At 44.6% G+C, this 27,913-nt stretch overlaps 1 long non-coding RNA gene across 3 annotated transcripts in view; it reads right to left on the bottom strand.

The window, feature by feature from the left end:
* Positions 1–27,913, bottom strand: part of LOC130357067 (uncharacterized) — a 170,923-nt gene that overhangs the window by 56,244 nt on the left and 86,766 nt on the right. The window contains exon 1 of one of the 3 annotated variants that reach the window (XR_008889100.1): positions 12,683–12,784. The exons of the other annotated variants lie outside the window; for them this stretch is intronic. This is a non-coding gene — a long non-coding RNA (uncharacterized LOC130357067). Of the gene's footprint in view, positions 1–12,682; positions 12,785–27,913 lie in introns of those variants that run through there. 3 annotated transcript variants of the gene reach the window in all.

Consider the following 27,913-nt stretch of genomic DNA (forward strand, 5'->3'; position numbering starts at 1 on the left):
ATCACAGATAATGTTCTCATCCCCATCACAGATAATGTTCTCATCCCCATCACAGATAATGTTCTCATCCCCATCACAGATAATGTTCTCCCCCCATCACAGATAATGTTCTTCCCCCATCACAGAAAATGTTCTTCCCCCATCACAGATAATGTTCTCTCCCCATCACAGATAATGTTCTCTCCCCATCACAGATAATGTTCTCTCCCCATCACAGATAATGTTCTCTCCCCATCACAGATAATGTTCTCCCCATCACAGAGAATGTTCTCCCCATCACAGATAATGTTCTCAACCCCATCACAGATAATGTTCTCATCCCCATCACAGATAATGTTCTCATCCCCATCACAGATAATGTTCTCCCCATCACAGATAATGTTCTCCCCATCACAGATAATGTTCTCTCCCCATCACAGATAATGTTCTCATCCCCATCACAGATAATGTTCTCCCCCTCGCAGATAATGTTCTCATCCCCAACGCACATAATGTTTTCATTTCCATCACAGATAATGTTCTCATCCCCATCACAGATAATGTTCTCATCCCCATCACAGATAATGTTCTTCCCCATCACAGAAAATGTTCTTCCCCCATCACAGATAATGTTCTCTCCCCATCACAGATAATGTTCTCTCCCCATCACAGATAATGTTCTCTCCCCATCACAGATAATGTTCTCCCCATCACAGAGAATGTTCTCCCCATCACAGATAATGTTCTCAACCCCATCACAGATAATGTTCTCATCCCCATCACAGATAATGTTCTCATCCCCATCACAGATAATGTTCTCATCCCCATCACAGATAATGTTCTCCCCATCACAGATAATGTTCTCCCCATCACAGATAATGTTCTCTCCCCATCACAGATAATGTTCTCATCCCCATCACAGATAATGTTCTCATCCCCATCACAGATAATGTTCTCATCCCCATCACAGATAATGTTCTCATCCCCATCACAGATAATGTTCTCATCCCCATCACAGATAATGTTTTCATCCCCATCACAGATAATGTTCTCATCCCCATCACAGATAATGTTCTCATCCCCATCACAGATAATGTTCTCCCCATCACAGACAATGTTCTCCTCCCCATCACAGATAATGTTCTCATCCCCATCACAGATAATGTTCTCATCCCCATCACAGATAATGTTCTCCCCATCACAGACAATGTTCTCCTCCCCATCACAGATAATGTTCTCAACCCCATCACAGATAATGTTCTCATCCCCATCACAGATAATGTTCTCATCCCCATCACAGATAATGTTCTCATCCCCATCACAGATAATGTTCTCCCCCTCGCAGATAATGTTCTCATCCCCAACGCACATAATGTTTTCATTTCCATCACAGATAATGTTCTCATCCCCATCACAGATAATGTTCTCATCCCCATCACAGATAATGTTCTCTCCCCATCACAGATAATGTTCTCTCCCCATCACAGATAATGTTCTCTCCCCATCACAGATAATGTTCTCTCCCCATCACAGATAATGTTCTCTCCCCATCACAGATAATGTTCTCAACCCCATCACAGATAATGTTCTCAACCCCATCACAGATAATGTTCTCATCCCCATCACAGATAATGTTCTCGCCCCATCACAGATAATGTTCTCATCCCCATCACAGATAATCTCCCCATCACAGATAATGTTCTTCCCATGACAGATAATGTTCTCAACCCCATCACAGATAATGTTCTCAATCCCAGCACAGATATCGTTCTCCCCATCACAGATAATGTTCTCCCCATCACAGATAATGTTCTCATCCCCATCACAGATAATGTTCTCCCCCATCACAGATAATGTTCTCAACCCCATCACAGATAATGTTCTCAACCCCATCACAGATATCGTTCTCCCCATCACAGATAAGGTTCTCCCCATCACAGATAATGTTCTCCCCATCACAGATAATGTTCTCCCCATCACAGATAATGTTCTCCCCATCAAAGATAATCTTCTCCCTGCATCACTGATAATGTTCTCCCCTAATCACATATATTGTTCTCCCAATCAGAGATATGCCCCCATCACAGATCATGTTTTCCTCCATCACAGATAATATTCTCCCACATTACAGATAATGTTCTCCCCAGCACAGATAATATTCTCCCCATCACAGATAATGTTCTCCCCCATCACAGATAATATTCTCCCCCATCACAGATAATGTTCTCCCCCATCCTAGATAATGTTCTCCCCATCACAGAGTGTTCTTCCCATCATAGATAATGTTCTCCCCATCACAGAGTGTTCTTCCCATCACAGATAATGTTCTCCCTCATCACAGATAATGTTCTTTCCCATCCCAGATAATGTTCTCCCCCATTGCAGATGTTTGCCCTTTTTCTGAGTTTGGCTAACTAGTTCATTGGTTTTATTTTCCTACTCTAAGTAAAATGTAGAGGCCAACACACAGCATTGAAATGATTTTAAATTTATAAAACTATTCCACTCTGCATTTTTTCTTGTGTCTAGTTGTGTCTCAGCAAAGTCCATAAAAGTAAGTGTAGGGGAATTTATGGGAATTCTGCACATTAACCACTGTCTATCCTCATAAAGTCCTTTGGCTGTTTGCTCAACTGAATAGGACATAGGCTGGTACAACAAAAGGTCAGTCTACCTCCTCAAGGGACATTCTCAACTCCAGGAACAGAGAGAGTACTGGAATAGAAGACATTCACAAGAAAATCAAGTAGAACTACAAGCACAAGAAAAGCACTAAAGCAACACATTTACACAAACCTCAAAGTCTCTTTACTTCTCCTGAAACCAATGTTTTATTGTAAAGAACTGTACAAAATCCCAACAACAATCCAAAGTACTGATCTGCTTCAGGAGTAAAGTCTACATACAAGTAGACCACCATCTTCTTAGTCGTGTTTACAGTCATGTACATCTGTCTAGCAATCTTCCCACTGAAAGGATACATGTTTCTACAGACAGGAGTACCAAGTCTAGGGTAGCGTTCAAGAGAAAAATATTCCAAGGTTCGATTGCAAATAAAAACTGGGCATCACTTGCCTCAGTTCCTGGACCAGAAGCGCTTTGTTAAGTTGGAGGATTATTCCTGAATGCACCAAAGTGGTTGTGTCTAAGTAAGGTCCATAGAAGTAAGTGGAGGGGAGTTCTGCACATTTACCACAGCCTCTCTCTATGTCTACCCTGACTACAGAAGTCCTTTTCCTGGGCTATGCAGAACGGGAACAGCTTTATTGAAAAAAGGTGTTTGTTGACATCTACAGAGGAACACAGGGTTGCTTCACTCAAGCCACGTGACAAGGGCCGGCCCTACAATGGGTCCCACTGGGTCCATTGGACCTAGGCGGCACCTTCACAGGGGCGGCAACATTTTTTGACCCCTTCACGACCCATGACGGACCTAGTCCGTCATGGTGCCGCTCAGGGTGTATGGAGTGGGCTCCTGACTCGAGCCCGCTCCATACCCAGCAGCCCCCAGCTGATTCCTGTAGCTTGGGACCACCGCTAATAGCCAGCATGCAGCGATCGCCGTAGCCGGCTATTAACCTTTTAGATCGGCACTGTCAAAACATTTCACTCCTGCACCCAGGCAGCATAATATCTTGAGCCGGCCCTGCACGTGGGACATATCAGGAATTACTTCCCTCATCATTAACCCTTACTATTCCTGCACTCTGTTTTTTCCAGGCATCACCGAAAATTCCTCTGGGTAACCACAACGCTCTTTCGCACCAACCGAACTGTTAGATCACCCCACCTGTTTTTCCTATAAGTGACACTGGTTATTCGATTCAGAACTTGTAATCATTTAGGTAACAAGAGTTTTCATACAACATCAATTCTGGGTCAGATATGTCGGCGCAGAACACAATCCCAGCAATAACAATAATGTTCCGGCCATTGAGCTTCTCAGTGTGAATTCTTGGTCCTTTCGGATTCTGTTTCCTTGTTCGGCTCGTACCATTTTCCTGTACCGTATAGTCGTAGGTCAGTCATGCTGTGCGCAAGAAGGAAATGCTGCAGGTAGTGCACTGTGCAGTTATGGACTCAGGAAATATTACATCACGGTATATCCTTTACTTATTTTGCACAAATTTTAGGTTTAGAACAGGGAGAATTTTGAAATTAGAGTTTTGTGGTATTCCTATACCAGTGTTTCCCAACCAGGATACCTCCAGCTGTTGTAAAACTACAACTCCCAGCATGTCCGGACAGCCAAAGGCTGTCCGGGCATGCTGGGAGTTGTAGTTTTGCAACAGCTGGAGACACACTGTTTGATTAACACTGCACTATAGCTATGCTCCTTCCTGTTAATTAATGAATAAAATAAATAAATAAATAAATAAAACCTTTTTTAGGTTCAGATACAGATAGCGTGATGAAGCTTAGACAGCAGAAAGGAAAAGTACAGTGTACATGTCACTGGCCGAACCTTCACACGCGGCGACGCTGTCATAAAAGATTTGTGTCAGCTGTATGGGAAATAAAATAACAAATATGCGCCTTCTGTCCTTTGAAAGATCTCTTCACTTTTTGAGAAGTCGTGATTTCCATGTATTACGGAGGCCAGGAAACATCAACATTTATCATACTGTACAGTGGGTGCCAAAGGTGCATCATGGACCCTGTTAAAGGGGTTATCCAACATAAGGAGACTTTAGTAATTAGGTGTCAAATTAATGGACATGCTTACCAAGGATCTGTGCTTGTGTTGGTGGTAAAAAGCAATGTCCTGTTGTGAAGTCCCGATACCACATCCTATCCGGTACCTGTGTATATAGGTCCCCATAGCCAGAGTCCCTAGGACGTCGGGGTCCTTTTTGTCTGGTCTGCCCCTTGTCACCTCTCATCTAGATAGTCATTAAACTAATAGATTATTCAGGATTTATGTAAATATAATAGTACTAATGTATATAATTAGATAATTACCTGTACGGAGCGTAGCAGGACCTGCGGGTCACGTGATCAGGTAAACTCTATGGTTTTTGCTTAAGGACCTTTGGAGGTCCTTGTGACGTATTGCACCCATCATTCTTTGGGACGGTGAGTGACAGATATTCGGACCAATCAGAACAACCCCGCCCATATAAGGGAGCGGCGGCCATTGTTAGCTCTCTTTCCTCGTGGGCTGTTGACAGGGAAGGATCTGCGCTCCTGTCATCAGTGAATTTAGGCCCGAGCCTTGCGGCGACGGCTGATTTCTTCTTAACCATGAGTTTATCAGTCCCTAAGCACTCTGCAAGATCACCGGACCTTATCTATCCCCTAAATCCGGACGGATCTTCAAAATTATCCCCTAAATTCAGAGACTTATAATACAATCCAAGGTCCGCAACAACTGTCAGTCACTGAACTATATAGAGACTGTTTGAATGAGACTGTTATTGTGCATTGGATGTACCGCAAGCCTTTAAGTAAAGTTTATCCAAGTTCAAGTACCTTGTGGAGCTTCAGTCATTTTATGCATGCACCTATCGTTACTGGGAAAGACGGCGATAGGCCGGGGAATTACCTCAGCATACTAGCCCTCAGCCTGGCGTCACGAACTATAGGGTTAACCTCATCTACCTAAACAACACCCCAACTACCATACACCCCCCAAGGGCCACCACACTGTGTCCCCCATCACGCTGCTGGCTAGTTTTTGGAAACTGGCTACGTACTGTTTCTGTGGCCTCTCTTAGACTACAGTTCCCAGTATTTTTTGTTTTAAGGTGGGAAGTGACTTATTTCCCTGCCACACATCGGTTGCCCCACCCATTGCAGCACAGCACAACCTGACACACAAGCAGTGGATCTGTGTAATGATGAATGCACGAACATGTGTGCCCGTAACGCATCAGGGGCTGGCTTCACACACAATGGACAAAGCAGCCAAGCCTCTTTTTAGTACCTGACTTGCGATTTACTGTCTCGGGCCACACAGCAAGCTGGGAAACATCTGAGACAACACTCATTTTGTAGGCTGTAGAAAACAAAAACTTCCTGTATACAGAAAGACAAAGAAATTCACCAAACCCAGGTAAGTTAAAGGGAACCAATCATCAGATTTTACCCTATATAACGCTTGGCAAAGCGTTATATAGGGTAAAATCTTTATCCTCATTATTCCCCGGGGGATGCTCCTGCCCCCAGGGATGGTGAGAATATGAAGTTATAAACTAGTCACCGCCGCGCCCATAAGTAGTCCCCGGCTCCATCTGTTCAGTGATCAGAGCGATGACGCGGCCCATCAATCAAACGGAGGGGGCGTCGCTGCCGGCCAAAGAACAGGACCTGGTAAGAGGAGCTCCCCGCCAAGGGGGCTGCTTAAGGGGCCGGCGGGGAGCAGTTTATAAGTTCATATGCTCTACTGTGGTAGATGTATACAATGACATTGGCTATCCCTCAACAATTATGTTAAAATTGAGACATTCGCCAGTGTATCCTTATATGAAGGACACACCAGAGCCCGCACACCAACGCCAAGGTTTCTCAAGATGGTGCGAGACCTAACGCTAATCCTACCTGTGCTTGATAAGCAAAACAGGGGCCAGTGGGCAATTACGGCAGCATTAGGCCGACTCACAACTTCCTCCCAGATACCCTCCAGCGTGACTGAGCACACATGCAATGGGAGGAGGGAGGCAAGCTGCAAGTCCCACCTGAGTTGGCTAATATGGGTGCCTGGCCTCACAGGTGCTACCTTAATGCTGCCTTGAAGATATTCAAGGCACATTAATTTTGGAGTTTACACACCTCCAAGTATAAAATTTAAACAAACAACAAAAAACGTGGTCTGAAATGGCTGGAGGTGCTCAACCCCAAATGCTGCCGTAATTGCCCACTGGCCCCTGTTTTGCTTATCAAGCACAGGTAGGATTAGCGTTAGGTCTCGCACCATCTTGAGAAACCTTGGCGTTGGTGTGCGGGCTCTGGTGTGTCCTTCATATAAGGATACACTGGCCAATGTCTCAATTTTAACATCAGTGTTGAGGGATTAGCCAATGTCATTGTATACATCTACCACAGTAGTGCACCCATATTCCTGTATTGTATTCTAATTGTTACACATCCACACCGTCTATGTGGTGTAGGATTCTATTGTGGCACTTGTAGTCCGCTGCAGCCATCCTCCATTGTATGCATTTTTATGCTGGGGATCGCCCTTAACAACGGACTACAAGGGCAGGATCTGCTCCCCCAGTATAAATGCACAACTGCATTTGGGGTTGAGCACCTCCAGCCGTTTGAGACCACGTTTTTTGTTGTTTGTTTAAATGTTATACTTGGAGGTGTGTAAACTCCAAAATTAATGCGCCTTGAATATCTTCAAGGCAGCATTAAGGTAGCACCTGTGAGGCCAGGCACCCATATTAGCCAACTCAGGTGGGGCTTGCAGCTTGCCTCCCTCCTCCCATTGCATGTGTGCTCAGTCACGCTGGAGGGTATCTGGGAGGAAGTTGTGAGTCGACCGAATGCTGCCGTAATTGCCCACTGGCCCCTGTTCTGCTTATCAAGCACAGGTAGGATTAGCGTTAGGTCTCGCACCATCTTGAGAAACCTTGGCGTTGGTGTGCGGGCTCTGGTGTGTCCTTCATATAAGGATACACTGGCAAATGTCTCAATTTTAACATCAGTATTGAGGGATAGCCAATGTCATTGTATACATCTACCACAGTAGTGCACCCATATTCCTGTATTGTATTCTAATTGTTACACATCCACACCGTTTATCTGGTGTAGGATTCTATTGTGGCACTTGTAGTCCGCTGCAGGCATCCTCCATTGTATGCATTTTTATGCTGGGGATCGCCCCTAGCAACGGACTACAAGGGCAGAATCTGCTCCCCCAGTATAAATGCACAACCGCATTTGGGGTTGAGCACCTCCAGCCATTTGAGACCACGTTTTTTGTTGTTTGTTTAAGTTCATATCCTCACCATCCCTGGGGGCAGGAGCATCCCCCGGTGATGGTGAGGATAAAGATTTTACCTTATACAGTACTTTGCCAAGCATTATACAGGGTAGAATCTGATGATTGGTTCCCCTTAAGTATATTAGTAACTAACATAACTTTGCTGCCCCTTTCTCACATTCACACAGCCAAAAATCTTGAAATACCCTTTTAAGTTACATTGCTGTAGGGATATTGTGCCAAACCTATCTGTGACCACTGCAGTAAAGTCAGGGCAGCCACCTAGAACACCTTCTTGATGGGGGCGCCACTCTGTCCTCTGCAAGAAAGTTAGTAACCAGCCAGCATCCGAAACACCCGCCCAGCCAGCACCACTGTAGCAAACCCCCCCCTTACCCGGTACAATAATAATCTGCATTCTTCAGCCTGGTGGAGGAGCGCAGTGCTACCTCCGAGGCCAGACAGGCAGGTCCTGACATTGAGCGCACCTCCATACATCCGCCCATTAGGAGGAGATTTGCTACAGTGTGTCACCCCAGTAGTAAGGTGGGGCATGTCAAAGGGCGGAGCCAATTGACGGTGAAATTAGCTTTCGCCTCGGGTGGAAAAAATTCTTGCACCAGACCCCAGTAAAGTACTTTGAAAACTAGAAACCCATATAACAAAAATTTACATTTTAAATTGTTTTAATAATAAATATTAATGTTTCCATGGGAGGGTGGACTTTTTAACTCCTAAATTTTAGGGCACAAATGATAGGTTCATCTCCAGCTGAGATCATCTAGACATATGATAGATTTGTAACCCTAAAAGGTTGGCCTGAGACATGCTGCCATGCTATGAAAACAATTGAGGCTGAGCTCTGACTGTCAATCAAGCAGGGACAGTGATGGTAAGGGGGGTGAGGAGGTGTTCCAGACCTCAGCACTTCTGGGCTTTGAAACTTTACACAGAGGAATAAAAGAATTGTTCTACATTATGGAAGCACTGATATATGAAAGGCGCCATGTGTCTCCTTGCCCTAACAGCTATCTAACAGTGTCTACAGTTAGGGACATTGATGAAATGGGCCCGGGCATCAGGAAAAGGACCAGGCTGTGACATGACACTGCCACTCAGCCTAACACTGGTCGAGGTGGGACATGGCTGCAGCCAGTGATAAGGTGACCCAAAGTTTGACGTGTCAGACCAGGGTGGAGGACCTCAGCCTTAAATGGCCACTATCACCAAAACTATATTTTTTAAAAACAATAGAGCCATAGAAAATAAGTACAGTATATCTCCAATACTATTTCATTATTTTTTTCCATAGTTTCCCTTAGAAAATTGGAATACAGGAGTAGTTCAGTTTAGTAAAATGTATCCTCTATCCAAAGGACAGGGAATAAGTGTCAGATCATGGGGGGTCTTACTGCTGTGATCCCCTGCGATCTCCTGCTCGGCATCCTGGCTCTCCCCATGCTCCTCCATACATCTCTAAGGAAGACCTGAGATACATGAATAAAGTGCTTCAGCTCTCCCCCAGAGATGCATGGAAGGTGCGTGCCAACCCCTCTTCATGCATGAGGAGAGCTAGAGCAGCATGTACGAGATCGCAGGGGGTCCTAGCAGTTGGACCCTCCATGATCTGACACTTATCCGATATCCTTTGGATAGGGGATACATTTTACTTAACTGGATTGGATAGCCCCTTTAATTCTTGTACTGTGTTAATGTTATGGGCTTAGTTCTTGTACTGTATGTATGTAATGAGCTTGGTTCTGGTGCTGTCTTTGAACCTGTTGCTTAAAGTCCCCCCTACCCCCTTAGTAACTGGTAAGGTAGGGGCAGGTGGGGGGGGGGTGTAGATGGAGCGATAATAGCAGGTAGGTAGTTGGCCTTATTTGCCCTGTATCTTCTTATGTTATTCATCCTATTCTCTGAATAAATAAAGGCTCTGGAGAGCGCTCAGGAATCAGTATCGATTTGTTCGTGTTGAGTGTTAGCTGAAGAGGAAACATCATATTAATTGAGGCATGAATCCCCCGACGGCTCATGTAACAGAGCTGAAATGTGATAAAGGTTTTCTCTTCTGCTCCACATGACACTGCGCGATGGTTATAATTGTTCTCCAGTTCCTCACAATTAAATGGACTGTGATTTATCTCTGCTGGGAATCCTCCATTTATAAAATGAAATATAAGCATACACCAAAGAAAGGTCACTGTAAATACACTGAGCACAAGTGGGGAAGGTTTCTCTAGAAGAAAGTGCATGGCAAATAACCCAGTTCTTGGCGAGTACAAAGTGTTATATTTGTTATTGCTAAATATTTTTATAAGTACAATCAGCAACAAGTCAAAGAGTGTGCAAAACTAAGGAGTATCCAGTACCTGTCTGCACGATCAGCACTATTCTACCCAGTGAAATGGCCACTTGGCCCTTTATGTATCTCCTACATACTTAAAGGGGTTATCCAGGAATAGAAAAACAGAGCAGCTCCCTTCCAAAAACAGTGCCACACCTGTCCTCAGGTTGTGTGCGGTATTACAGCTCAGTTCCATTGAAGTGATTGGAGACAAGTTGTAATAGCCCACACAACCTGAGGACATTGGTGGTGCTGTTTTTGAAAGATATCAGCTCTGTTTTTTAAATCCTGGATATGGCCTTTAAACAAAATGTATCATCAGAAAATGACCTATTGTTTAAATTAATAAATAAATTAAGTGTTTTTTGTTAACAGAATGTTTTCATTTTGGCCTTTAGCGCCCAAAACTAAGCTGAGACTTCCCGTTCTGTCTGATGATAAGAAGGAGCCTGCTGGAAAGTGATGGAAACGGTCTTTACAATAGCTGGGGCTCAGAGCTCAGCCTCCCCCTCCCTATGTAATGACCTCCTAAAAGGTTAAAGGGATACTCTGGTGGAAAACTTTTTTTTTTTTTTTTTTAAATCAACTGGTGCCAGAAAGTTAAACAGATTTGTAAATTGCTTCTAGTAAAAAATCTTAATCCTTCCAGTATTTATTAGCTGCTGAAACTATAGAGGAAATTATTTTCTTTTTGGAACACAGAGCTCTCTGCTGACATCTCTGTCCATTTTAGGAACTGTCCAGAGCAGCATATGTTTGCTATGGGGATTTTCTCCTACTCTGGACAGTTCTTAAAATGGACAGAGATGTCAGCAGAGAGCACTGTGTTCATGATGTCAGCAGAGAGCACTGTGTTCCAAAAAGAAAATAATTTCCTCTGTAGTATTCAGCAGCTAATAAGTACTGGAAGGATTAATATTTTTTTTAATAGAAGTCATTTACAAATCTTTTTAACTTTCTGTTTAATGTGCAAAAATGAAAATAGAAAAATACAATTAGAAAATAGAAACAGATAAAAACAAATAAAGTTTTAGGTGATAACGAAGATAACTTTTTTAGTCTCCGGTTGCTGATTAAAGTCTGCGGACCGAAATGCGTCAGGCCTGTCTCGCATATCTACATGTCGTGCGGACTATGTTTTCAAGTTGTACAATGAAGATGATGGGGGAGATTTATCAAAAAAGTTGCTGAGTTGCCCATAGCAACCAATCAGATCGGTTCTTTCATTTTTGGAAAGGCCTCTGAAAAATGAAAAAAGTGATCTGATTGGTATGGCCAACCCCGCACCTTTTCCTCTGGACAGGTCCCCTGAAGTTTCTGTATCCAGTTTTCTAAACTCCCTGTTTCTGCTATATTGATCTTTGTATTATTACCCCATAAACCTATAATAGGGCAGCGAAACAAGGATCACCTACCAAGTGCCTATCCCTACTCTTTCTCTTGATTATGGGGTCTCAGCACTGAGACCCAGACCGATAAAACTGCTGATATGTCTCTGTGACATGTCAAAAGGTTTTTAAAGTGACTGGGCCCACTTCTCCATGGTGTATTCTGTTGTCCTGAAGTGTGATCCTGTGTTATGTTCAATAAATTATGTTACTGTCTTTTTAAGGGAATGTTGCAGAGGGACCCAGGTGACCCTGATGCCCCAATGGAAGCCTCCCCAACATTGGCCTTTATATAGTGTAGGGGGGGAGGAGCTAATCAGTTGCGATGAGAAAGGCGTCTAAGACCAGTCAGAGTTCAGTAAGGAGAGAGAGTCTTGAAGTTGAAGAGCTGAGGAACAGTGTGAGGAGGCCTAAGGAGCAGTAAACCTAAACTGTGCAGCCATGCCAATCTCCGGAAAATCCCATTGCTCAGGTGAAGTTCAAGCCTGGCGGTAAGCACAACGCCAATGGAAAAAATAACCTTCAGTCAATCAGTCAGTGTAAAGTCTCTAATTCAGTGTGGGCTGCCATTAATCACAAGTCTGCAGTTTCCCCAACTACAAATCCCAGCAAGGCGACAGGCTTCCTGGGCTCACTCTGCGCTTCCCTCTCACAAGATTTAGCAATATTTTTGCCTCAGTAAAGATAGTTTTCCAAAACCTGGCATCGATATCGTTATTGCCCCTGTTCCTAGACCAGGAAAGCTATCTCATTCTCGGGACGTGCAGGTTAATGTTGCCCTGGCGTCATGAACTGTGTATTACACCATCCACACCCCTGACACCACAGCTAAATATACAGTGGGTGAAATTTTTTCTTTTCCCCCTGAATGTATGTCACTAGGACAACTGTACATCAAGATAACTAAATAAATATAACCAGAACTTTATTAGCAACATTTTGTATAAGAAGCCTTTTTTTTACTTTTAAGACTTCGATCAGCAAATCCCAGAATTTTTCAGCATCAGCTAAGACACATTGAGAACAGACAATACCTACTGTGTACAGTGGATTATCTTCTCCCCACTCTCCCCAGCATCATCCTCCAACCAAAATAAGGACTTCTTTATAATATCCTTCCTCTTATGTTTCATCTCTGACTCATAAAAACAAAAAAGTGAAATGCATTGTTCAGCATGTTTCGTGTTTTCATATAATTACAGCAATGGTCTATATTCATTATGTGAGATCAAGACAACCATGGGATGGGTCTGGAGTGCTGCCAGCATAGACAGGAGGGGGTCAAAAACTGTCAAAAGGGAGTGATATGATAAACAAACATTTCATTCATAGACCAGGAATAACAAAGAAACGGTGACAACTGGTGAGAATAGGGTCAAAACCTCTTAGTAGACATTTCACCACATTCCTGACTCCCCGGGAGCCTCAGATGTCTGCACCAACAACACACAGGGCTAGGCTGGGCAGCATCATCCGCATCAGATCTCTGGACAGCAGTTCTCTTAAACAACTGGGATTTTCTCTCTCTTCTCAGCTTTTTGGCTAAGATCAAGTGTAGTACCTTTCCTGTTAGTTGGCGGTGTGAAAGACTATCAAGGCAGAATGGGGAACCACACAGCGTGGCAGTTGTACCAGGGATGGGTGTGGAGAGCAGCAGCTATCCCTTATGTGACCTTTTCCTGCTGAATCTGGCCCTATGGTCCGGGTAGAGTAAGAGCCGAGGTGCAAAAGTGCCCTGGGAGTGGTCACCCCAGGGTGCCGGAACTCACCTGGGAGTTCATCTCCCCTCATGAAATATGGCACATAGCACGCATGTTTTCTCTCACTCTTCAGGGCACTCACCCTTAGTATCACGGCCTTCTGGCTAGGATCGGGGAATTGTTACAGATCCGTGCGGATGTCCAGGCAGTATCACACTGCGCACATCCACTTATTTATTTATTTTTATGTCACTTTGTCCACGTTTGTATTCTTTTCGTTCACTAGGATTGGTCAGGGTCTGGTAGCCCTTCTGAGTGTCCCTCCTGCCGATCTAGGGGAGGTGTGTTTGGCAATCAGGTTCCTCACCTCCCTGCCATGCCCCGGACGCCCTTGCATCTGCAGGGGTGCCAAGCCGGTTTTACTGGCTCCTAAAAACTACCCATATCTCAGCTTCCTGGACCCCTGTGATAGGCAAGGTCAATAGTTAATTTAATGTATGATATCCTCCCTATTGTCTATTGATGGCATATGGGGGGGAAAGAGAGATAAGGCATATTTGTAGACTGATCATATGTCCAGTTTTGAATGTCACAGTTCTGTTTTTTTTAATTATTTTTACCTGTTGTGCCCCAAGAAGCAGAGCAGGAGGACGTCAAGGGGTGGTCAGAAGAGCGGGCCACGATGGATGGTAACTATATTACTGCCCGCACCAGCCTTCAGTGCTCCATTTCTCCTTGCTTGCAGCCCGGGGGCCAAAAAAGTGGGGGCGCAAAGCCGGTAGCTTATAACAAACTATACCATATGGGGCTAATAGTATGGAAAGTGGTCCTGTGGCTGCTGCCTACAACAATATGGGGGACACAGAGCCGTCTGGGGGCCTATAACTTTATATGTATATTTACATAATCCTGTCCAATTTTTGGATCCCAATGTTCTGTTGTCCCCTATATTGGTTGCCTCATAATTTGTTCCCACATGGGATTAGCTGCTGTTTAGGGTGTCCAGCAGTAACCTTGTCCCCTCGCCCAGGCTGAATTAACATTCAGGGCCTAGCTCTCTTATACAGTATGTATGACTAGCTCATGATGTGATGGGGCAGAGATACAATCATTTTTTAAGTTCTTTTACTAATCTGGTTTCATTTATTTTGGGTGAAGATTTTTTTAATTACAGAAAGATTTCACACACTGTAGATTCGAACACTCTTTATCTGACTGGTATTTGCCTATATCCATGCACCCATAACCTATAACTGTGGTCACATGTCCAGGTTGTGTAGATCCTGATGACACAGGAAGAGGAGAAATCTGCTACAATTTGAATAAATGAGCAGAGTAGTTTCTGGGCTTTGTTACATGCTGTGTGTTATACAGAAGTTCAGCTTCAGTGAAAAAGAGGAAGATGCACTCTTTGTAGAGGGGGACTGCTTTGTAGAGGGGGAGATAGCCTAATACTAGAGCTGCTTTGCATAGACACAGCTTACTACAAAGGCTGTTTTGCAGAGGAAGTCAGACTGCTAAAAGAGCTGTGTTAGGCTGGGTTCACACTACGTTTTGTCCCATACGGGAGCGCATACGGCAGGAGGGAGCTAAAAGCTCGCGCTCCCGTATGTGACCGTATGCGCTCCCGTATGTCATTCATTTCAATGAGCCGACCGGAGTGAAACGTTCGGTCCGGTCGGCTCATTTTTGCACCGTATGCGCTTTTACAACCGGACCTAAAACTGTGGTCAACCACGGTTTTAGGTCCGGTTGTAAAAGCGCATACGGCGCAAAAATGAGCCGACCGGACCGAACGTTTCACTCCGGTCGGCTCATTGAAGTGAATGGCATACGGGAGCGCATACGGTCACATACGGGAGCGCAAGCTTTTAGCTCCCTCCTGCCGTATGCGCTCCCGTATGGGACAAAACGTAGTGTGAACCCAGCCTTACACAGAGGGAGACAACCAGCTTCTAAAGAGTTACTTTGCAGAGAGGAAGACTGCTTGTCACAGAAGCTGCATCACAAATACCAGAGGCCCTAGTGGAGTTAGTGTAAGTAACATAGTTAGTACAGAAGAAAGACACATATTCATCAAGTTCAACCAAGGAGGTAAAGGAAATGGTTAGGAGCGTGGATAAAGTAAAGGGGAGGTGATTCTATATTTCTACATAAGAATTAATGTTATTTTGTTCTAGGAATGTAGCCCTCAACTGTTCCTACTGTGACCAGTTCCTAAGGTAGGCTGTTCCATAAATTCACAGTTCTCTTGGTAAAGAAGCCTTGTTGCCCCGGAGACTAAACCTTTGTCTTTTGTTTATTTTAAGGGGGTTTTAACTGGACCAGTTTTTCCCCATATATTTTGTATGGACCATTGATATACTTAAATAAGTTGATCATATCCTCCCTTATATGTCTCTTCTGGATACTAAATAAACATACTTCTTTTAATCTTTCCTCATAGCTAAGCTGTTCCATGTCCCTTATTACTTTAGTTGCCTGTTCTGTACCATTTGCAGCTCTATAACGTCCCTTTTGTGAACTGGTGACCAAAACTGAACAGTATATTCCAGGTGAGGCCGTACCAATGCTTTATAAAGCGGTATTATAATGTCCTTGTCCCGCGAGTCCATGCCTCTTCTGATACATGACAATATCCTGCTGGCTTTGGAAGCAGCAGCCTGACATTGCATGCTATTCTGCAGTCTATGATCTACTAGTACACCCAGATCCTTCTCTACCAGTGACTCAAGACATAAGATGCATGCAGGTTATTAGTACATAACTTTACATTTATCCACATTGAACCTCATTTGCCAAGTGAATCACAGAAAGACACTAAAATATAACTTTTATTTAGTTTTCACTAAAACCAAAACAAAAATCAAAACCACCCAAATCAATGTGGTTGCCCATAACCAACGAACATTAAAATAATGTTGGGACCAACAGTCCCAACACGATATACATGATACAAATGTAGATATGATAAATCTATGACAGCAACTTGAGCATGTTCAAATTGCTCCAACCAATCTGGAGACTTGTCAAGTCCCCTGATGATTGGGGCAGGAAACGCGTCGGAACACTTTTGATTTGTCATACTTACCAAGCCTTGGGTTCAGCTAAGTACCACCGGCTATATCTGTATACTGAATACTGTGATCACTTAAAGGCCTAGTATTTTTGTTCTTGCACGTGCATGTGTGCTTTTGTATCTATTCGCTTATTGTGATGGCTCACAGGTCTCACTATTGTTGGTACATACACGTGCATGCTTATCAATATACCACCTTTGTAGTGTTTATATGCTGAATGTATCATTATAATTGATCCGCATAAACACATATTTTATACCATTTTTTCAGTGGCAATAAGCTAAGTAACATCACTGCTATTGATCAGTGTGTCTATATATCAGTGTTAATATGTATCTTGCTGTCCTCATATGCACGTATATGTTTGCATCTGTATCCATGTGTTTACTGTGCTGATTCACAGGTTTCACTATTGTTGGCTCATATACGTGCACACTCAAACCGTTTTTGTAGAGTTTATATGCTGAATGTATTGTGGTGCTCGGGATGAAGGGAGAACAGGGGTGTTGCAATGTAGTGTTGCTGGGTATAGGATTAACTCTTGATTGTCGTGATGCCAGGGTGAGGGCTTCCTCTAATTATATATGTCCTAACGCCACCCGTCCCAAGAGCGATAGGGAGGAATAAAGGATTGTCCACAGCCGGATGTAAACTTGAAATAACTTTACTGCAGATTTTATGCAGGGTGAATAAGAAACAGTCTTTTGCAGAGGACCGGGACTTAGGCTCCTCACAGGTTGGCTGGGACTTTATCGTTAATAAGCTTTGATGTTTGCTGTACGTGGTTCCACTGAATTTAGGGGTATGTTTAGGTTCAGTAGTCACGTAGGATTGTTAGGATGGAGTTGGATTAACTCACGGTTTAGAATGTGGCTGAAGTGGAATGCTTCAGGCCTAGCTTGTCTTGTAGCTGATAACAGATTTGCTTTCTCTGAGGTCCCAGGATACAAGAGAGATTATTGGATACAGCGCCCTTATATACTGAAGGGGCAGGATCAAAGCTTATTGGTCCCCAAACCTGTCAGTCCTAAACCAAGGCATTAATTGTACATCACATGACCTATCACATGACTCAAAAGGTCCTTAAACCTAGCATAAAACAATTCTCTATACATACCATGTGACCAAAGGTCCTGTACATAAATTACATTATAAAATATATTAAATATATACATTTCTGAATTGAATTAGGAGGCGACTAGGGGTGAACCCACCAGGAAAGCCCTACCAGCATGGAGGAACCCTGACTGTGTGTGGAGACTTATGACAAAGGTACGTGACCAAGTCCAGTACCTGGACACCACAGTATTATGCCAATTGATCAGCATAAACATATATTTCATACAGTTTTTTCAGTGGCAGTGAGCTAAGTAACATGATTGCTACTGACTAGTTTCCAAATATCAGTATAAATACATATTTTGCTGCCCAAACATGTTGTGGATATATGCAGTTTGGCCTTATCCTGTATCTACAAGAAGTGAGTCACATGTATACAGTACCATTATTTAATTTTTTTCACTAGATAAATCCAGAGAAGCTTCCATCATCCACCATTGAGACCATAGGTCCATTTTCCTTCTCCTATCCCACTGTATTTAGACCGTGACAAATAGTGAGATAGTTAGCCTCCTCACTGTGATTTAATCAGGGTGAGTATAGGCCAATCAGGGGTAGGTTCCAGAGCGGGGCCGACCTTATAAGGATGCTAACTCCGCCTAGGAATAGGGCTAGTATCGGGGACCGCAGTCACAGGGTTAGCAGGTAGAGGCCATACATCCATAGGCCGATTGCTCCCATGTCCTCCCCCTGTTCCACCCACCCTATTCTCCTACCCTTACCCTTTTGTTACCCATTGGCTTGGCAAGTCTCCAGATTGGTTGGAGCAATTTGAACATGCACAAGTTGCTGTCATAGATTTATCATATCTACATGTATATTGTGTTGGGACTGTTGGTCCAAACATTATTTTAATGTTCGTTGGTTATGGGCAACCACATTGATTTGGGTGGTTTTGATTTTTGTTTTGGTTTTAGTGAAAACTAAATAAAAGTTATATTTTAGTGTCTTTCTGTGATTCAATGTTGGTCAACACTACACGTTTATTCTGTTCTTTCTGCGATTAATCATTTGCCAAGTGGATGCCCAGACACTTAGTCTATCCAAGTCATCTTGTAACTTATGCACATCCTCTATAGACTGTACCGTGCTACAAAGCTTGGTGTCATCTGCAAAGATAGAAACAGAGCTGTTAATACCATCCTCTATATCATATATAAATAAGTCGAACATAAGCGGGCCCAGTACTGACCCTTAGGGTTCCACTAATAACCGGGGACCAATCACAGTATGAATCATTGACCACCACTCTCTGGGTAACCAGACCAAATACTCAGGGAAAACCTGTCCTCTGTGCTAGTCTGCAGTAACCAGACCAAAGAGAAGGGGCACCTATATTTTTACTATTTGTACAAGAAGCCATGCTTTAACCTGGTGCTTTCATCATTGTAAGTGTAAAAGAGATTGCTTACATTGTTATACTAACCGCATATGTATGGAAGACATTGCTGTTGCACTGTTGAAGTTTATTTGCTGTGCCAACTCGGTGAAAATTCACTGAGAATTTCGGTGAAAATTTTTATTTCTTCACTATGCCTGGGCTGCTGGATAAAAAATAATAAACTTTGGCTTACCTCAGGACATGTCAAAGTTTTATCTTTTTACAGGTATGCCTCAACCTCTGTTTAATGGGGTACTCCGGCACTAAGACATCTTATCCCCTATGAAAAGGATAGGGGATAAGATGTCTGATCGCGGGGGTCCCACTGCTGGGGACCCCCGCAATCTCTCAGTTGCACAAAGCGATGATCGCTCCGTGTCTGAAGCCTCACAACCACTGGGCTGGAGTATCGCTATAACACGACTCCGCCCCATTGTGACATCACACCCGCCCCTCAATGCAAGCCTATGGGAAGGGGCGTGACGGCCACCACGCCTCCTATTATAGACTTGCATTGAGGTGGCGGGCGTGACATCACAAGGGCAGAGTCGTGACGTCAGGATACTCCGGCCCCATGGTCGAAAGGCTTCAGACATGAAGCGATCATCGCTTTGTGCTGCATGAGAGATTGCGGGGGTCCCCAGCGGTGGGACCTCTGCGATCAGACATCTTATCCCCTATCCTTTGAATAGGGGATAAGATGTCTTAGGGCCGGAGTACCCCTTTAACGGCAGTCTTTGAACTTATATTTATTATATGAGCTGCAGACACTGTCATATAGGTGACAGGATGATGACACCAATGATACATTTGTTAGTGTTGATGGGTTTGCCATTGTGGTTGCCCAGTACGGGAGGTGTTACCCCGTACCCTTGCTGCCCTGTCCGGCAGCCTCCCTTCAGTGTCCCCTGGGCTCCCTTGTACTTGTTTCCCCCCTGTACATATGTTCTGCAGTGTATTGTATTATAAAATGTCTTGTTGCTTTAAGAGTTGTACCATGTGATATGTCATGTGATTGTTACCCAGGAGGTACCAGTGACCAGGTGATCCCAAGAGTGACCTATGGGCTCCCTGCTAGTCTCCCCCATATAAGCCCTGGGTGGAGCTAGCTCGCTCTCTTTCTGCTCTTCTCTCTTTGGAGATAAGTCTTTGTTGAGGTCAGTCGTGCCTAGTGTGTGTCCAGTGTGTTGGAGGCCTCAAAGTCAAGTCCTGCAGCCACCATGAAATGCAAGTAAACTACAGTCATAGCTTTGTTAGTCTTCAGTCAAGTCAGTCCCTGTCATCTGTCAAGTCAGCATGGCCTGCATTAAAATTGTCCAGTCCTACTACAAGTCCCAGAAAGCCCTTAAGCTCTCTGAGTCACTGGTCACCTCCGTGGGCCCTGGCTGAACTGTATAGACTTTACTACTGTCTACCCTCAGTAAAGCTACTGTTATCCGTAACTTGGCATCGGAGTCATTATTGCCCCCCGTGCCTAGTCCAGGATCCAGTGGTATACCTTCGGGTAGTATCGAGGATAAACCACGCCCTGGCATCACGAATACAAGGAGTTAATGCCATCTGCCCCTAGGGTAACAACATCTGCCCTCATCACACCCCATTACCACACCATAACTTTTACAATGATAATTTTCTCAAGGAGACAGGGCCAGGCTGCTTAAGTTCTACAGCATTGCGCAGGATATGGAGACAGGGCTCAGCACCCTCCATGTCAATTAACCATGGTAGGGAGGAAAAGAGGACTCAACAGGCAAGCGATGCCGTGGAACTTAAGCAGCTTGGCCCCGCCTTGGCCCTTGACACTTGAGCCCAGGGAGAAAATCCATCAACAGTAACAAAGGTATGTGTGATATTGTCATCCTGTCACCTATATGACAGTGTCTGCATCTCATAAAATACATAGCTGACAGATTCCCATTATGTGAGATGCTGACATGCTTTACTCCTAATATTTCACTTTTTTAGGATCACTATAATAAGAGATTAAGGCAAACGAAATCCTTACACTATTCTCTGTATGTGTTCTCCAACTACTGAAATAAATAATTTGCCTGAAATAAACTCATTCTTTAAAGTAAGTGACTTGGCAGTCTAAGTGCATTCACACGGCTTCCGCAGAATCAATAGTAAGAAAATGACAACCAAGGTATCTGCGAGAGCCCGATCAGCCTTCTAATGGATAGACATTTGTCTGGGTTGTCCATGCCGATCCGGGCTTATGATTGACCGTGGTCAGATTTGTGCATCGGCTGTCATAATCTATCCCATTTTTCTTGTTATTCTTTATGTTTTTCTGCAATCAGCCAAAAGGTCAACTCAGTCATGACAATGTATGTGGTCTACAAGTTATAAGAGTACAAGTTGTACAAAACTGACCTTTAGCTTCATGAATCTACTTTTAAAGGGAATGTATCATCCAAAATGACGTTTTATTAAAATCAGTTTTTTTCAATTTACTTCATTTTTCTGCAACTATCAAGAAAAAAAATTACAGTTTGGGAGGCTACTAAAGCATGTTCGATAGACTAAAATTTCCTGTTCGTTTAAACTCAATTGGCTCTGCTCTGTAGACTGGGGGAAGATCAGCAGAGTCATTTCATGATAATTTTAGGACGTGATTTAATAAAAGCTGGACTGCTAGTGGTCAAGATAAGACAGAATAGCAACACTATATACAGATAAGGCTTTGTATAAAGCTTCCCTATCTCTTCCTAGTTTCCCAGGGAGGAGTCTGTACATAAGACACCTATCTTATGTGTATGGGGGCTGCTGACCTGTAAAGAGGGAAAGTTTTTTTTTTTTATTTAAATGTTTTTAATATCGATGTCAGGAACTGTCCAGAGCAGGAGAAAATCCCGAAAGTGATCCTATCCTGCTCCGGACAGTTCCTGACATGGACAGAGATGGCAGCAGAGAGCACTGTTCTCAGACTGGAAAGAACTACACAACTTCCTTTGGAGCATACAGCAGCTGAAAGGATTGCAACTGGCTCTCAGTAAGGAGCGTGTTCATTTCAATGGAAGCGCCAAAGAGCACAGCACTTGAGCATCATCAGCGCTCCCATAGACATGACTGGAGCGCATGGCATCTACTGGTGGGGGCCGGTAGGTCGGACCCCCTGCGATAAAGCTACTTATCCACTATCCCGTGGACAGGGGATAAGTTTGTTTTTGCTGGAGTTCTCTGTTCAGCATGGTCTATTTTGATTTTCAAAATGTCAAATTTTAATTATTCGTTTTTAAGTTCTGTAACATTATAATGACACATCCTATTATCACCATATTTTCTTTAGATTTCACCCAACCTTAACTTTTACAAAATGTACAGCTATACATCACTGTAATATTCTATACAAGACGGTAGTAATAAGGCAGTTGTTTCCAAACCGTGGACCCCCAGCTGTTGCAAAACTACAACTCCCAGCATGCCCGGACAGCCGTTGGCTGTCCGAGCATGCTGGGAGTTGTAGTTTTGCAACAGCTGGAGGTTCACAGTTTGAAGACCACCGCTATTGGGGGTTCAGAGATGGCAGTTGCACCTGGGCCCTGGTGTCTCATTGGTCCCAAAGGTTCCTATGCAGTATAAACTGATACCAATATGATACATTACACATGATAGGTGGGGGCCTGGTAAAGAATTTGGGTCCCTGAAGCTCCCGGCATACTATACATAGGAAATAATGTTGAACTGTTATAAACTTACTGCCAGCAGAACAATTTCTGGTTAAGGACATCCTTGTACGCTGCACTTTGAGGCCATAAAGTCTGGGCAGGATATCAAATGTCCTGTTTATACTCATCATAACAACAGAGCAGGTTCGGTTTTATATGACATAATGCAGACATTATTGCAGGTTCACTCGGGAAGAGTCGAAACCTCATCATTAGATAAATATACAGCTGTATCGTATGAATAGAGCGATAGAGCCCCGGCAGACACAAGGCTTCTTCATTATTTCCTAACCGGCAAGTGGTACGTTACGACAAACCTGTCCGGCAGGTTACGATCAATGAGTCGAGGATTCAGATTTCACGTACTGTATATACAAGCGGGTGGCCTGCTGCTAAGGAGGGAGAACATTACTCTGCTTGGGAGACAATGGATTCTTTATTTCTGATTTATATTGTATTTAAAGTTCTTATGAATCAGCTGGCCTTGTTTCCTGAACTAGCACCACTCATGTCCAAAGGCTATTTATGGTATTGCAATTTTAATAATATTTTTTTTTTTTTTGAGAGCCGAGGAATGTGCTCAAATGACCCGAATTCAAAAAAAAGAGAGCTCCCCCAGACAAAACACCCCCCCCCCCAACAAACCATGCCCTTCGTCTGAGGCCCAAAAGATACCTGCAAGGTTCCTTGTTCAAAGCTGAAGCTAGAAAGGACCAATAATGCTCCCAGCATCCACCTGGGTTCTTATGGGACTTCCCTACATTTTACTACTTATTTGACTGGGACACAGCAGTGTCTGGCTTCCAAGGTCTTTTTATTCATATTGCTCCAGTGCTATAAACCAGGTCAGGTTTCCCCTTTCCTATTGCGGTGGCCCAGTACAGGAGGTGTTACCCGTGTTCCTGCTGTCCTGTCAGGCAGCCTGCTTCAGTGTCCCCAAGGCCCCCTGCACTTGTTTCCCCATTGTAAATATGTTTTACCATGTAAAGTGTTCCAAAATGTAATGTTGCTTTAAGAGTTATACCATGTGATATGACATGTGATTGTTACCCAGGAGGTACCGGTGACCAGGTGATCCCAAGAGTAACCTATAGACTCACTGCTAGTCTCCCCCATATAAGCCCTGGGTGGAGTTAGCTTCTCCCTCTTTGAGCTCTGCTCTTCTACTAAACTGAGGTCCAGTGCAGTCGCCTAGTGTGTGTGTCCAGTGTGTTGGAGGCCTCAAAGTCGAATCCTGCAGCCACCATCAAGTCAAGTAAGCTAAAGTTACAGCTTTATGAGTCAAGTCAAGTCAGTCCCTGTCATCTGTCAAGTCAGCGTGGTCTGCATTCAATTGTCCAGTTCTACTACTGCGGTGCCCCAGTACGGGATGGTGTTTCCCTATGCCTTCCCTGCCCTGTCAGGCAGTGTCCCCAGGGCCCCCTGCAGTTGTTTCCCCATGTAAAGAGGTTATGTATTATATTGTGTATTGTACTTTTAATAAATGTACCATGTGATTGTTATCCAGGAGGTACTAGTGACCAGCTGACCCCAAAGGTGACCTATGGGCTCCCTGATAGACGCCCCCATATAAGTCCTGGGAGGCGCTAGCCTCTCTTTTGCTCCAAGTCTTTGCGAGGTCCGTCATGCCTATAGTGTGTGTTCAGAGCAGTGGAGGCCTCAAGTCAAGTGCTGCAGCCTCAAGTCAAGATCAAGTAAGCTGAAGTGAATGTCCTATTAGTCAAGTCAAGTCTTCTGTCTACTCAGCGTGGCCTGCACTAAATTCTCCTGTCTACTACAAGTCCCAGCAAACCTGCGAGATCTCTGTGTCACTGGTCAATTCCTTGGACCCTAGCTGTACTGCATAGACTGTAACAAGTGTCTACTCTCAGTAAAGCTAACGTTGTCTGTAACTTGGCGTCGGTGTCTTCCTTACCGCCGTGCCTAGCCCAGGATCCAGCGGTATACCTTTGAGTGTTTAAGGCTAAACCACGCCCTGGCATCATGAACACCAGTTGTTAATACCATCTGCCCCAGGGTAACAACATCTGCCCTGCACCTCACACCCCGCCACCATATCACAACTTTTGGTGTCACGAACAGGATACGGGTGTGTGCCTTATGCCACAAGTCTTCCCCCCTAGTCTGAACTGTGTCCAGTATTGCCTGCAAGAAAATTGCATGCGGATGTGAGTAAAGTTCACACCAGAAAGTGTACGGGACTTTGTCTGTGGAAAGTGTTTTAGCCAAGGCGCTTGTGAAATAGAGGGGGAGGTGACGAAAAGAGGTGAGGAAAACTCTGAAGTCGTGAACATTATGTACAAAATTCGTACTGAAGCAATGTTACCTGCCAAGATGTCTACCGTCATACTTGAAAGGGTTAATCTGTTGGAAAAAAAGCATGTGAAAGGATCCCGCCATGGCCAGCATCGCAAGTTCCTAGTCCCAAGTCGAACTTAAAAAGGTCCACTCCTTGTTGCTAGGGGGGCAGAAGAAGAGGATGCACCGCTGAGTCACTTCCGATCCCAGGCCCTGCTGATGAGGAAGTTCTGGCTGGCGGCCCTTTTGCTGGAGACCGGTATAAGAAGCGGAGCAGAGCTCGACCTCTTCAGTCTTGCGGAAGTTCCTGGTGAGAGCAAGAAGATGCACAGCAGACTACCCGAGCAGAGAGTCCCAAGATGGTGTTGGAGACCCGGAAAGTCGCCGCGGCATGCATGTTCAAGGAGTTAGCGGACCGTCTTCAGAAGATCTCCCTTGGGGCCAAGGAGGCCTGCTATCAAGTCCCGCTGCCAGAGGATGACAGGCCTGCAACCCCGGCGGAATGTACGCCAAACTCTTTAAGCTACACAGAGGAGTCGGAAGTGAGTACCCCGGCCGAGGCCACATTTTCTACCCCGCCATCTACCCCCATTCCAGAGTCAGTGCCCCAGGTCCAGCAGCCCACAGCACAGCCACAGTCACCACTGCTACCCAAGTGGTTATTTGGCGATAAGCCAGAATTAGTCCAGTTCATGAGGGACCATCTCCTACCCCTGCCAGGGAAGTCCCATCCTCCTGTCCCAGCAGCCCAGGCCGAAAAGGCCAAACGGGAGGCCAAAGTGGCTGCTATAATGGGAGCGTTAAGGGTGCAGAAGAGAAGGGAGTATGGCCCTAAAGTTATGCCATATGAAGTACGACAAGTTAAGCAACAGGACACCAAGAGCCTTGAGGCCTTATATATCAGAAGGCTAGAACAACCCCAAGAGGGAGAGCCACCCCTAGAAGGACGAAGAGCTACAGTCGTCGAGTGAGGGGGTATGGCACATTAATGGACTGCCATCATGGTTGTACTATTCTGGTCAACAGGAGAGCAATGAAGAGAGACTACCACCCTCCACCTCTACACCCCCTAGAGACCGGGGAGATTGTAGAATGCATCCCTGTACACAGCCAGCTAGGGGAATGGACAGGAGCCGTGACCAGGCCCAAGAATCCTACGCAAATCCCCTTCGCCTATTTCCCCTCTGAAGATTGGGACATTCGTCTAAGAGGAATGGTATCCTGAGTCACCCGCTATGGACCCCAGATATCTGCGTCGAGGGTCTTCCACAGATGTGCCCAGGCCTACTTCTGTGGTCGAGGAGGTTTGACCTAACCAACGGGCACCAACTAAAGTGCCTCGGCCTACTCCTGCTGAGGAGGAGGTTTGGCCAGCCAAACAGGCACCTACATTTGATCCCCCAGTGGTGCAAGCTGCTGCTGCTCAAGTGGTGGTCACCGTAAGCCCGACCATCACTGATTCCAGTTTGTCCCATGTGTCGTGGGATAGTCATGTCAGCCCCATGGAGGGGGCACAGTTTCATGGTACATGTCCCAGCATAGAAAGCAAGGTGACCGTCGAGCTTGGGATGGAAAGTTGCCAGGCCACAGTATTTGAAGATAACTACTGTTGAGTCATGAGACTGTGTTCAGAAATCCTTGTTGTTTTAGGTTTTGCAACGTTTAAGAAAAGTGCCTGACGGACTTGTCAAGAAGTTTACTTGTAACCGCCCGCGTAAGTGTTCCTGCCCGGCTTTTAGCCGTGACCTATTACTGAAAACTCCAAAATGTATCTGAACTGTAGAGCGGTGCATTGAAAGTCTGTATATATCACCAAAGTAATATATTTTGTCTATAATTTTTGCACAAGTAAATAACCAAAAAAAATTGATGTTGGTAAACTGTAATAAAATATGTATAATATGTTTGTACAGAAATGGCTAAAGTGTACAGTGTCCTTATTCAGGTCAACCCAAGGACAACTCCTAGAGAGGTACACAGATTAACTCTCATTAAAATAAATAATAGTTATGTACCACATGTAGTCCAGTATGGTCAGTACACTATTACAAAATTTGTCTAGTCCAATGTCCATGTCTAGATTAGGACTGTAGCCTTGTATATTTTCCAGCCCACCCATGTCTATAGTGAGTATATATAACACATTATTCATGGTAAAATTATCTTCCTCACCATTCCCAGGAAACGTTCCTGCACGCAGGGATGGTGAGGATATGAAGTTAAAAAGTGTTCCCCGCCAACCCTGTAAGTAGTCCCCTGGATGGGGAGCTAAACTTACTTAGGGTGCATTCACACCACGTTTTGTACATACGGGTGCTGGATCCGGTCGGCTCAGTTTTGACCTGTATGCGGTTTTGGACCGGACCTAAAACCGTAGTATACTACGGTTTTAGGTCCGGTCCAAAATCGCATATGGGTCAAAACTGGGCCGACCGGAGTCACCGTTTGACTCCGATCGGATCATTAAAGTAAATGGAGTCACGGGCTGATCCGACCGGGGTACGGGAGCGCCCGGTTTGCCCCTCCCCCCGCCGGATCCGGCACCCGTATGTACAAAACGTGGTGTGAATGCACCCTTAGTCCTGTTGGCTGCATTGTAATCACGCCCTCTCTGCATGATTGACAGCCTTCGTCCCTAAACAGATGGAGCAGAGCGATGACGTGGGCCGTGCCTGGGCTGTCAATTATGCTGAGGGGGCGTGATTACAGCCGGAGCCGACGAGACTAGATTAGGGACTACTTACGGGACCGGCAGGGGATACTTTAAAAATATATCTCCTCACCATCCCTGCGGGCAGTAACATCACCTGGGGATGGTAAGGAGGATGATTTTACCATATATAACTCTTTTTCACGCTTTATGTATGGGACAATCTGATACCTTTTAAGTGTAAAAGGCTAATTTTCTCCAGGTGAGAATCTTTTTTGAAAAGTTGCATGTTTAGGTCCACAATGGCCTTGGGTAATACAAATGGCGCCTGTCTGGGGTCTTTATTTTTCTCTTTGCATATAGATCCGAT

Source organism: Hyla sarda, chromosome 2 (genome assembly GCF_029499605.1).
Source record: "Hyla sarda isolate aHylSar1 chromosome 2, aHylSar1.hap1, whole genome shotgun sequence".
NCBI lineage: Eukaryota > Metazoa > Chordata > Amphibia > Anura > Hylidae > Hyla > Hyla sarda.